Here is an 11,664-nt window from a genome sequence, read left to right on the forward strand (position 1 = left end):
CAGCTGCTATAGCTGTTGAAATGAGGTGTGCTTTGTTAGGTTTGGAGTGAAAACCTACAGGACGGTAGATCTCCAGGAACAGGGTAGAGCAGCCCTTGCTCTTCAGCAGGGGTGTGAAACTCCAGTCCTGGAGGGCCGCAGTGTCTGCAGGTTTAACTCCAGTCCTGGTGGGCCGCAGTGTCTGCAGGTTTAACTCCAGTCCTGGAGGGCTGCAGTGTCTGCTGGTGTTTGCGGTTTCCCTTCAATCAGCCGCTAATTAAGGCCTTGAGGACAAGGTGTGTGGCCAACGAAAGACTTGGAAATCTGAAACACACCAAAAACCTGCAGACACTGCAGCCCTCCAGGACTGGAGTTAAACCTGCAGACACTGCAGCCCTCCAGGACTGGGGTTAAACCAGCAGACGCTGCGCTGCGGCCCTCCAGGACTGGAGTTAAACCTGCAGACGCTGCGGCCCTCCAGGACTGGAGTTAAACCTGCAGACACTGCGGCCCTCCAGGACTGGAGTTTGACACCCCTGCTCGACAGCACAGCCGCATGCTCTGAGCTGCTCTGGGGGGGAGAGTCGGTGAGTAGATGCGTGCGTACGTGTGAATGTGCGGCACGCTGAGAGCTGCCTGCAGGAGGTCTCCTCCAGAGCTCGTGAATGGGGGGGCGAGGGGAGAGCCCACGCTGCCCGAAATGGCGCAGTTGTCACAACACGGAGCGTCCCCAGCAGAGAGACCGGGATCTTCCCCGCGGCCGGGTACTCCCGGGCGTTCATCGCCCGCTGGGAAAAAACGGCACTCTTTCCTGCCTCCGCGCACGGAGAGCTTTTCCCCAAGGGCTGCCGGCATTCCCTTGCCGAACAGGGAATATTACAACAGGGGGGCTATTTTCGTATTAAAGGCGCTGGAATTTTTTATAATTTCTATAAATGATAATGGGCTGAAGTCCAACAATCAGCATTTGGTGGAGTAACCCCTGATTCTTTTTCAAAATGGGGTGGGGTGGTCTCTTTTAATGTTTTCTCAAGCTGTGCATTTTGGACATTTAGACGATGCCGTCATGCAGTGAGTGTGTTACACAGCTTGTATACCTCATACATGCAATCCATTTGTACAGGTGGACACTTTTTTGACACCCATTACTTTAAATACACTCAGTGAGCACTTTATTATGTAGTTAATATTGGGTTGTGTGTTCAGAGATGCTCTTCTGCATACCACTGTTGTAATGTGTGGTTATTTGCGTTACTGTCACCTTCCTGCCAGCTTTGACCAGTCTGGCCCTTCTCCTCTGACGTCTCTCATTAACAAGGCCTTTCTGTCTGCAGAACTGCTGCTCACTGGATTCTTTTTAGTTTTTTGCACCATTCTTTGAAAACTCTAGAGACTAGTGCGTGTGAAAATCCCAGGAGATCAGCAGTTTCTGAGATACTCAAACCACCCTGTCTGCCACTAACAATCATTCCACGTTCAAAGTCACTTTGATCAAATTTATTTTCCGACGGTTGATGTGAACATTAACTGAAGCTCCTGACCTGTATCTACATGATTGTATGCATTGCACTGCTACCACACAATTGGCTGATTAGATAATCACATGAATAAGGTGGTGTAAAAAAGTAAAAATGTTCCTAATAAAGTGCTCGGTGAGTTTATATTGCGCATAATACAACTGTGACCAATCACACAATGATAAAATCATGTTTCCAAACCAGTATGCAGCCACAATGCTAGATTGGTTCCGCTCATTAATAATCCAATATTGAACTCATGACACTACAGCGTATTACATTAATTATTTAAGACAACCATATCTACAGCGACTTATAATGGAAGAGATACTGCATTAATCCGGCACTTTTTAATCAAATTAGGTCTGCAGTGCATGGTGACAATAAAGCAACCAGAATTTTGTCAGATGCTTGTAGGCATTTTGTAGCAATGCAGCTTTTCAGTTCCCTGCTTAGACAAAGGGGAATATAGGAAAGTCCCCACTGGCTGATATACAGTTTGGGACATTCGCGCTAATATGGGACTGTTAGATTTTCTTTTGGGGGCAGGGGAGAGGGGTTTGGTGGGGGCTTGACGGAGAAGGGGGCTGAAGTATACTGCATATTCAGAATAATGCATGACTTATTTTTAATGAATTATTTTCAAAGCCAAACACACTAATTGGAATTCAGAGCACAGCCCAGATAAAAAATTAGTTCAAAGACTCCATACCATAGACGTTTTTTTACTGTTTGAATTTCGAATCCCATGCACTGTTTCAAAGAGAAAGGGATAAAGGACTAGAATACAAATCACTCCGCCATGACAACAGGAAAATGCCGCACAAACAGGGCTAACAAATGTCACATTTTATGTGAAAGGACCAGGTACAATTAGGAGAGAAAATGAAGTTGTTTTTTTGTTTAGCGGATATAGCAGACGCTACTGGCACTCAGATGCTGAGACACCACCGCCAACATCACCTAGACTGCGCTATGTATCTGCATAATATGAAATATTCAAATGTAGACTAACGCATTTGTTTCATACTGTCGAGACACCAGAGGTCTGGCAATCCTGTAAGCAAAGCTGGAATGTAGACATCTGAAAAACCCAGGTTAAGCCTAGACCTCCTGTACCTGGGTTTTTACCTGAATGCCGAACAGCGTTTTTCACCTTTTAACTTTTCTCCACAAAGATTTTCACGGGGAATCTGCACCATGAGCCCAGCTACAACTACATAGCTGCTAGATATTCTCCTGAGACCAAGCAAAAAAAAAAAGTGTTTTATTTTTGTGTTTGATAAAATGAAAAAAACATGTTGCAGTGGAAATATTTCCTCTAATTTTGCTGATGCTTAGTACATACCATAATGACCCCATCCAACGTAGTCTGAATCCATTCACAGATTTACCTTTACAGTCACATTAAATAAAAAAATATTAAAATATATCTTTATGGGAATGCAGCCTACAGTATGAAGCTTTTTTTGCAGTGTGCTAACAGTGCATCTGCCTTTGAAGCAGTGCTGTTCACTCCAGCCCCAGGACTAACTAAAAGGGGGGGGGGGGGTTCTCATTGTACACCATTCTGCTTGCAACAGCACCACATGCTGTATATAGGATCTTCACACACACACATAAACTCACTCACACACACATAAACTCACTCACACACATAAACTCACTCACACACACTTTAACACACACACACACACACACACATAAACACACACACACACACACACACATAAACTCACTCACACACACATAAACACACACACACACACATAAACTCCCTCACACACACTTTAACACACACACACGTACACACATAAACACCCACACACGTAAACACGTACACACATAAACACACATAAACACACACACACACAGTTGTACACACACACAAATTAATGGAGACAGCGAGGTAAAATTACGTGATGTCACTCCCAGAAACTTAAAAAGAGCCCTAGTTCACCCCTTAGCTCAGTCCACATGCCATCATCTGAACTAGCTAACCTTTCCCAGATTTTTTCCTCCAGCAAGAGTGAATCATACAATTTAAACCATGAGATGATTAGTGTCCTGTTCACATCCAATGTAAAATGGAGTAGGCAGGGCCCCCACGCGTCTCTGTACGCCTACTGCCCCCCCCCACCCCCGCCCCGAACGCCACCCATTACCGCCTCGCTCATCATCGCCACCACCGCCACCATCATCATCATCGTCGCCGTCTCCACGGCAACGGGAGCGCGGCTCCTCGTCAGGCGGACCGCGGCGCTGAAGGGGGGCGATGATGAGAGGCGGCGGGAGGGGTCGGCTGGAGGTCAGTCCTCCTCCCACGCCGAGCAGCCGCTGCGAGACGCCGGCAGAGAGACGCGAGACGCCGGAGAGCACCGCTCCGTCTGGAGCTTCAGCCGCTGCGAGACGCCGGCAGAGAGACGCGAGACGCCGGAGAGCGCCGCTCCGTCTGGAGCTTCAGTCGCCGGCGTGTCGCTTCGCCCAGGGCCCCGGATAATTACAGGAGAACAAACTTCATATAAATCTGTGAAAATATACAGTATGTTTATACAATTTATAGGGCGGCCTGTAGCGTAGTGGTTAAGGTACATGACCGGGACCGGTCAAGGACGGTGGTTCGATCCCCTGGTGTAGCTGAACTAAGATCCGCACAGCCGTTGGGCCCTTGAGCAAGGCCCTTAACCCCGAATTGCTCCAGGGGAGGACTGCCTCCTGCTTAGTGTTATGTCCATACGCTTTTTAGACATCGACTACTTCCAAAAGACCCGAGACAGAGGTGGAGAAATACATTAAACAATGAAACAAAACTGGATTACCCATAAGGCTTAGCTTAGTCCCAACTATGGTAACTCACATAGCCCAAAACAATAATGCATGCATAACACTTAGTCTATACTGTGCATCGCTCTGGATAAGAGTGTTTGCCAAATGTAATAAAAAACCCAGAGGATTGAGCTCCTGTTGACCGTCACCTTAGTGACCTGCAGGACACCCAGTACACTGGTTGCTCCCAGACACCGGGCCCTGTCAACCATTACACTCAAACAGCAGCTCCTACAGTAGATTAAGGCATCAAAATACTACAGCTCGACATTAACACCGTTCTAAAACAGTTCTGCTTCCCTCTCTGCGCCGAGAGACAGTAAGGCTGAATCAGATTCAAGGGCCACCGTTGAAAAGTATGAATTTTATTATTTGTCAATGGGAAGCCCGAGGGATGGCCAGGTCTTAAACTGTGTATACAGTCACCTGACCAACAGACACACACACACACACACACACTTATGTGGTGGAAAGTGACCCTAATTGGACCCTATCTGGTTTTTTTGTTTTGTTTACACAACTAAAGCCCGTTCTGTTTCGATAGGGCCGCTTTGTTAGACCTGTGAGCAGCACCTGTAGTTTGCCTTTCTCACATCTACATCACCCCCCGTCCACCCCGTCCACCCCCCCCAAAGCCTCCTTTCCACTTACCGCTAAAACTTTACTCCCTCAAGTGTACGTAATGAGTCACCACAGGGAGATCTGCAATCGCCTGGAAAACTCTCATATTCCATTAAATGTCAGTTATTTTTACACGTGGGGCTCTCTCTCCGTTTCCTATGGTAACCGCTGACCATAAAAAGACATTCCCTTCCCATGTACACTTGATTAAATTGGTTTTCAAAATATTCGCTCGCATACCGGCATAAGAACTCATAAGAACTGTCTGATATCACGATCTCGGCGAGCTGCTCATTCGCAGAATCCGCCGTGCCAAATGAAGGTTAAAATGAAAACCTACAAGACGGCACATCTCCCGGAACAAGACTGGGCAGCCCTGCCCAAAATCGAGGGCTCATTCCAATCGCTCATTTTATCTTTCCTTGTCTCGCTGCTCCTCGACGGACCCAGAAATTGGTCGAGGTCCGCCGTCTTTAAGGACATCTGGACCGCACACCGCCCCAGACACCTCCCCACCTCCCCTCTCCCCCATCCACTGTCCAGGCCAGACACCTCCCCCCTCCCCACCTCCCCTCTCCCCCATCCACTGTCCAGGCCAGACACCTCCCCCCTCCCCACCTCCCCTCTCCCCCATCCACTGTCCAGGCCAGACACCTCCCCTCTCCCCACCTCCCCTCTCCCCCATCCACTGTCCAGGCCAGACACCTCCCCTCTCCCCCTCTCCCCACCTCCCCCATACACTGTCCAGGCCAGACACCTCCCCCCTCCCCACCTCCCCTCTCCCCTTCTCCCCCATCCACTGTCCAGGCCAGACACCTCCCCTCTCCCCCTCTCCCCCATTCACTGTCCAGGCCAGACACCTCCCCAGGAGAGCACCCCCCCTCCCCCCGACAGGCTTTTACTTCACAAGCAGTGAATCAGGGACATTTAGCAACACTCCGGTTCATCATTTATTTAAACATTGAGAATTGTCTTTTTCCAAATGTGCCAAGTTTAAAATTAAAAAGTGCCAAGCATCCAATTAAAACAAGCAAACAGGCAGACGGAGGAAAATAACCAAAACACACAGGCTCCATAAAACATTTTAAAAAACGAGGTTCAGGTATACGCAGAATATACGCATCATCAACAAATACATTGATAATTAAAACGAATGAACTCCAAAATTACCTATTGTACCTTTAAGGTTACCAGAATATCAAGCTTTGGAAGTTACTTCAGGAAGATGGAGCTTTATAGCTGAAATAAATCTTTCCAAGGCTTGGATTTACTGCGGGAACCTGTAGCAGAAGCCAATCCTGAGAACAAACAGTGTGTTCTTAACCAGAGGGGCACCCAAAGCTCTTGCATTTTTTACATCAGTGGTAACCAACCCTGCTCCTGGAGATCTACCATCCTGTAGGTCTGAGGTGACATTGGGGCTCAGGAGGTAAGAGCAGTCGTCTGGCAGTCGGAGGGTTGCCGGTTCGATCCCCCGCCTGTCGAGGTGTCCCTGAGCAAGACACCTAAACCGCCAAATGCTCCTGACGAGCTGGTTGTTGCCCTGCATGGCAGCCAATCGCTGTTGGCGTGTGCGTGAATGGGTGAATGGGCGAATGAGAAGCATTAATTGTACAGCGCTTTGGATAAATGCCAACCATTTACCATTTTTCCTTTCAGGCCTAATTTGGTACACCTGACTCTACTAATTAGCAGCTTAATAAGATCCCTATCTGTTGAATGAGCTTTGTTTCGTTGGGGTTTGAGGGAAAACCCACAGGGCAGTAGATCTCCAGGAACAGGGATGGTTACCACATAGTACCATGCATGAATGTGTGTGTGTGTGTGTGTGTGTGTGCATGCGTGTGTGTGTGTGTACGTGTGTGTGTATGTGAGTGTGTGTGGGTGAGTTGTTTTACATCTGGATGCATTCTACACACTGCAGGTTTAGGGCACAGCAGGGTCTTACCTGGGAATTGAACCTGCAACCTTCAGGCTCCGCAACCATTATAGAACACTGCCACCCTATATCTGCCCTGGGGGAGTGGTTAAGGTGCATGCCTGGGACACGCAAAGGTCGGTGGTTCTAATCCCGGTGTAGCCACAATAAGATCCGCACAGCCGATGGGCCCTTGAGCAAGGCCCTTAACCCTGCATTGCTCCAGGGGAGGATTGCCCCCCCCCTGCTTCGTCTAATCAACTGTACGTCACCCATTACATTACATTATTGGCATTTGGCAGACGCTCTTATCTAGAGCGACATACAACAAAGTGCATACACATAACCAGGGCTAAGTGCGCTGAAAGACCCTAGAGGGAAGTACAATTTCAATTGCTACCCGTACGTCACCCTAGATAAGAGCCTCTGCCAAATGCCAATAATGTAATGTAATGTCATGTTGAAAATGTACACGGATCCCTGAGTCATACTAAGCGAAGCACAGCGACGGAAACTCCGGAGTGCACTTCACAGACGGACACGGCGGCGGTCTGAAGTGGCCCTCCTGAGTATCGCACTCATCATTAACTTCCTTCTTTCAGAGCCGCCACAAAAAAGGAGAATCTCTCTCAAGGGGCTCGGAGGCGCTCATTGAAAAAAAAAAGCAACGATCAGGCGGACATTAAATCCTCCCCAGGCCCACTTAGCGGGTCAGCGGAGCGTCAATGAGGGGTGGAACGATCTTTGACCGTACTTTGACCGCGATGCCCGCCACTACGGCACGAATGACACCGTGCGAGGGCAGAACTTCAGCCGTGGATATTCACCCATTCACCGCACTGGCGTGGGCCCCGGCACAGACTCACTGAGAGACATTAAGGCGCTGGACAGTGAAACGCAATGAGAGGCTGGGTGAGTGTGTGTCTGTGTGTGTGTGTGTGTGTGTGTGATACATTACGACTGACTTTAACATGGCGGCACGGATGGTGCAGTGGGTAGCACTGCCGCCTCACAGAAAGGAGGTCCTGGGTTTGAATCCCTGTCGGACGGGGCCTCTCTGTGTGGAGTTTGCATGTTCTCCCCGTGTCTGCGTGGGTTTCCTCCGGGTACTCCAGTTTCCTCCCACAGTCCAAAGACATGCAGGTTAGGCTGATTGGAGAGTCTAAATTGCTCGTGGGTATGAGTGTGTGAGTGAATGGTGTGTGTGCCCTGTGATGGACTGGCGACCTGTCCAGGGTGTATTCCTGCCTTTCGCCCAATGTATGCTGGGATAGGCTCCAGCCCCCCTGCGACCCTGTTCAGGATAAGCAGGTCAAGACAATGGATGGATGGATGATTTTAACACTTTGATAAGAGGGTTTCTTGATTCTAGTGTTCAGTGTTCTAGAGCAGGGGTGTCAAACTGAATCCCTAAGGGGCCGCAGTATCTGCTGGTTTTTGACGTTTCCTTTCAATCAGCTGTCAATTAAGGCCTCCAGAACAAGGAGTGTCGATTCTTTAGCCAATCAATGACTTAAATGCACCACAGGTTCTGAGACCAACCCGAAAACCAGCAGACACTGCGGCCCTCCAGGACTGGAGTTTGACACCTGTGTTCTAGAACATTGCTTTCAGTCGCCAGTAGTGATTGTGACATCGGCATTAGAATGTTCAGTGAAGAACATTCAAATCACATGATTTTGTGATCTTACACCTCAAAGGGTTAAAGGTGAGGAGGAGGGTGCTGATTTTCACATCTGTTTGTTTAGCTTTTTGGGGTTTTGTTTTTAGATTCACACAAAAAGAAAGTGTATTGCAGTGGCCTGGGAAGTAAGCTATAATTCAGAGAGCGGAGAGATGGGACATCATTCGGAAATACTACTGAGAGACCCAGAGCTGGGAACCAAACAGAAACAGGGGTAGGCGGAGAAATGGATGGAGGGAAAAGGGGAGATAGTGAGAACAAGAGGGGGGGGGGATGGATTGATAGAGAGTGAGAGAGGGTGGAGGGAGAGATGGAGGGAGGGAAAGAGATAGAGAGGGAGAGATGAAGGAGGGAGATAAAGATAAAAAGAGATAGATTAAGAGGAAATGAAATTGAGAACGATGACTTAAGATGATTAAGACTGTAATCAAGCCCTGTATTTAACCTTAAATTAGCATGATACAATAAGGCTATAAAATAATTCCTATAAAAGGAAAGGATAATAGATAGAGAGAGAGTGAGAGAGAGTGAGAGAGGGAAGTTGAGTGGAATTTAATTTATTGCTGCTATGAATAGATACCTGAGATGAAAACTGAATCAAAATGAATAATATATTGATGATGATGATAGCCCAAACTCTCCCTTCCAGGTCCAGCCATATCCCCCCCCCCCCCCCCCCACCACCCCCACCCCTGAGCCGGTCCAGAGCACCACCTACCATGGTGACCATTCTCATCATCCACGCACACACACACACACACACACTCATGCGCACACGCACACACACTCACCCACACACACACACACACACACACACACACTCATGCGCACACGCACACACACTCACCCACACACACACACACACGCATACACTCACCCACATACACACACACTCACCCACACACACACTCACACGCACACACACAGACGCACACACACACACTCACTCACTCACACACACAGACACACATACACACACTCACACACAAACACACTCACACACAAACACACATTCACACACACACATGCACACACGCACACAGACACAGACACGCACACACACTCTCACACACTCACACACACACACGCCACTCCTGAGTGGGTCTGAGTGCTATTAAAACACAGACACACTCTGTACGTAGGGACTTCAGCGCAGAAACAGAGCTGGCTTTTCTGACGGCAGAGCTGCGTCTGACAGATGTGTGGGTGGCTATGAATGAAACCTGTCCAGAGTGCTGAGAAGGCTCTCGTTTGAGCAAATCCATCTGTGTGTGTGTGTGTGTGTGCATTTTATTCATGTGTGTGGACTTTCATATGTGAATGTGTGTGCAAGTGCACGCGTGTGCATATGTGTGTGTCAGAGACTGAGTGTGTGTCTGTGTGTGCGCATATTATTTAAGTGTGTGGACTTTCATATGTACATGTGCATGTATGTGAATGTGTGTGCAAGTGTGTGTGTGCATGTGTGTCAGAAACGGTATGTGTGCATGTGAGTGAGTGTGCATGAGAGGCAAAGAGAGAGAGAGAGAGAGAGAGACTGAGATATATATATATAGAGAGAGAGAGAGAGAGAGAAAGAGAGATGGACTGAGCAGCTTGACACCATGCTGTTTCTGCCTTAGCATACAGTATCCCTGTATCCTCAGGCAGTAAAAACTCAGAGGTGTGAAAGTCACCGCCTGCTGGTCCACACACACACACACACGCACACACACACGCACATACACACACACACACACACACACACACACACAGGTACACACACACACACACACATACACACACACACAGGTACACACACACACACACAGGTACACACACACACACGCACAGGTACACACACACACACACACACACGCGCACAGGTACACACACACACACACACACGCACAGGTACACACACACACACACGCACGCACACACACGCACAGGTACACACACACACACACAGGTACACACACACACACACACGCACAGGTACCCATACGCACACACACACAGGTACACACACAGGATCTTACTGACTAAGTTCACAGGTCACGCTGTAATGGTGCTTTTATGACAGGCTAGCTGCAACTGCCAATGCTGAGAATACCGAGGTGCTATTGCGAGGGATGTCTATCTCCCAATACAGCAACCACACAGAGCCTCGCTGTTCACAAGTACATCAGCGTGCCCGACACATGTCTACATCCTCTCTCTCTCTCGCTCTCTCTTAGTCTGCCAGTTGTTGGATCAGCATGCTGAATGAGTCGTTATATTTCCATGCGGACGCAGCTAGGCTAAAGGTGTCTGTTTGAACGCCGGTGTAACTGATCCAGCAGTGACTCGTGTCAGCCGGGTTGAGATCCATTCAGTTTAAATGAATTATTTTCCGGAAGAGATGTTGAATTTTCCAACCAGAAAACATTGAACAGTATGTCCGTTTTTTCAGTTGATCAACTCAATTTTAATTAATTCATCGAAATTCAACGTGCGCAAGCACAGCTTAGGAATCATGAATCATGCATGAACAATTCGACTGGCGTTAATGAGACCGAATGCTTGGTCCCGCTAACGCCAAGTGAGCTACGAGTCCGCGTCTAGCGCGCCAGAAACTTTTTGCCAGAACCGCGTTCAGTCACAGGGTTTACAAGCCCAGCTGACGATAATCATTGCCAACAATCGATTAAGATGACCATTTCCGTGCACTTCATTGCTTTTCAATTTTAAACTGCACCCAGGGGTATGTTGTGGAAATTGTCTGCGGCTTTAAAACAACCGATACAGTAGAAATACATGCACACACTAAATAGCCTGCAGCAAAGCGGCTGAAGGAGTAACGAGCATTGTAGCAACTTGCTTTTTAATGTTATCATCATCAATCATATTTTATTTCCATTTTCTTTCCATTGCTCCATATTATTATTATTATTATTATTATTATTATTATTATTATTATTATTATATATGCGTCTTAATTCTCGTTCACACTTTCATTTGTTCATTCACCAGATGGCCGCGATATAATCGCACACCCCTCAAGAGGAACTATTCATGAGAATATGCCCAGGGATTATACAAGGGAGTCCGTTTAATTGCAAAACGATTGGGGGGGGGGGGGGGGGGGGGGGGTGTAG

Source organism: Conger conger, chromosome 1, assembly GCF_963514075.1.
Source record: "Conger conger chromosome 1, fConCon1.1, whole genome shotgun sequence".
Taxonomy (NCBI): domain Eukaryota; kingdom Metazoa; phylum Chordata; class Actinopteri; order Anguilliformes; family Congridae; genus Conger; species Conger conger.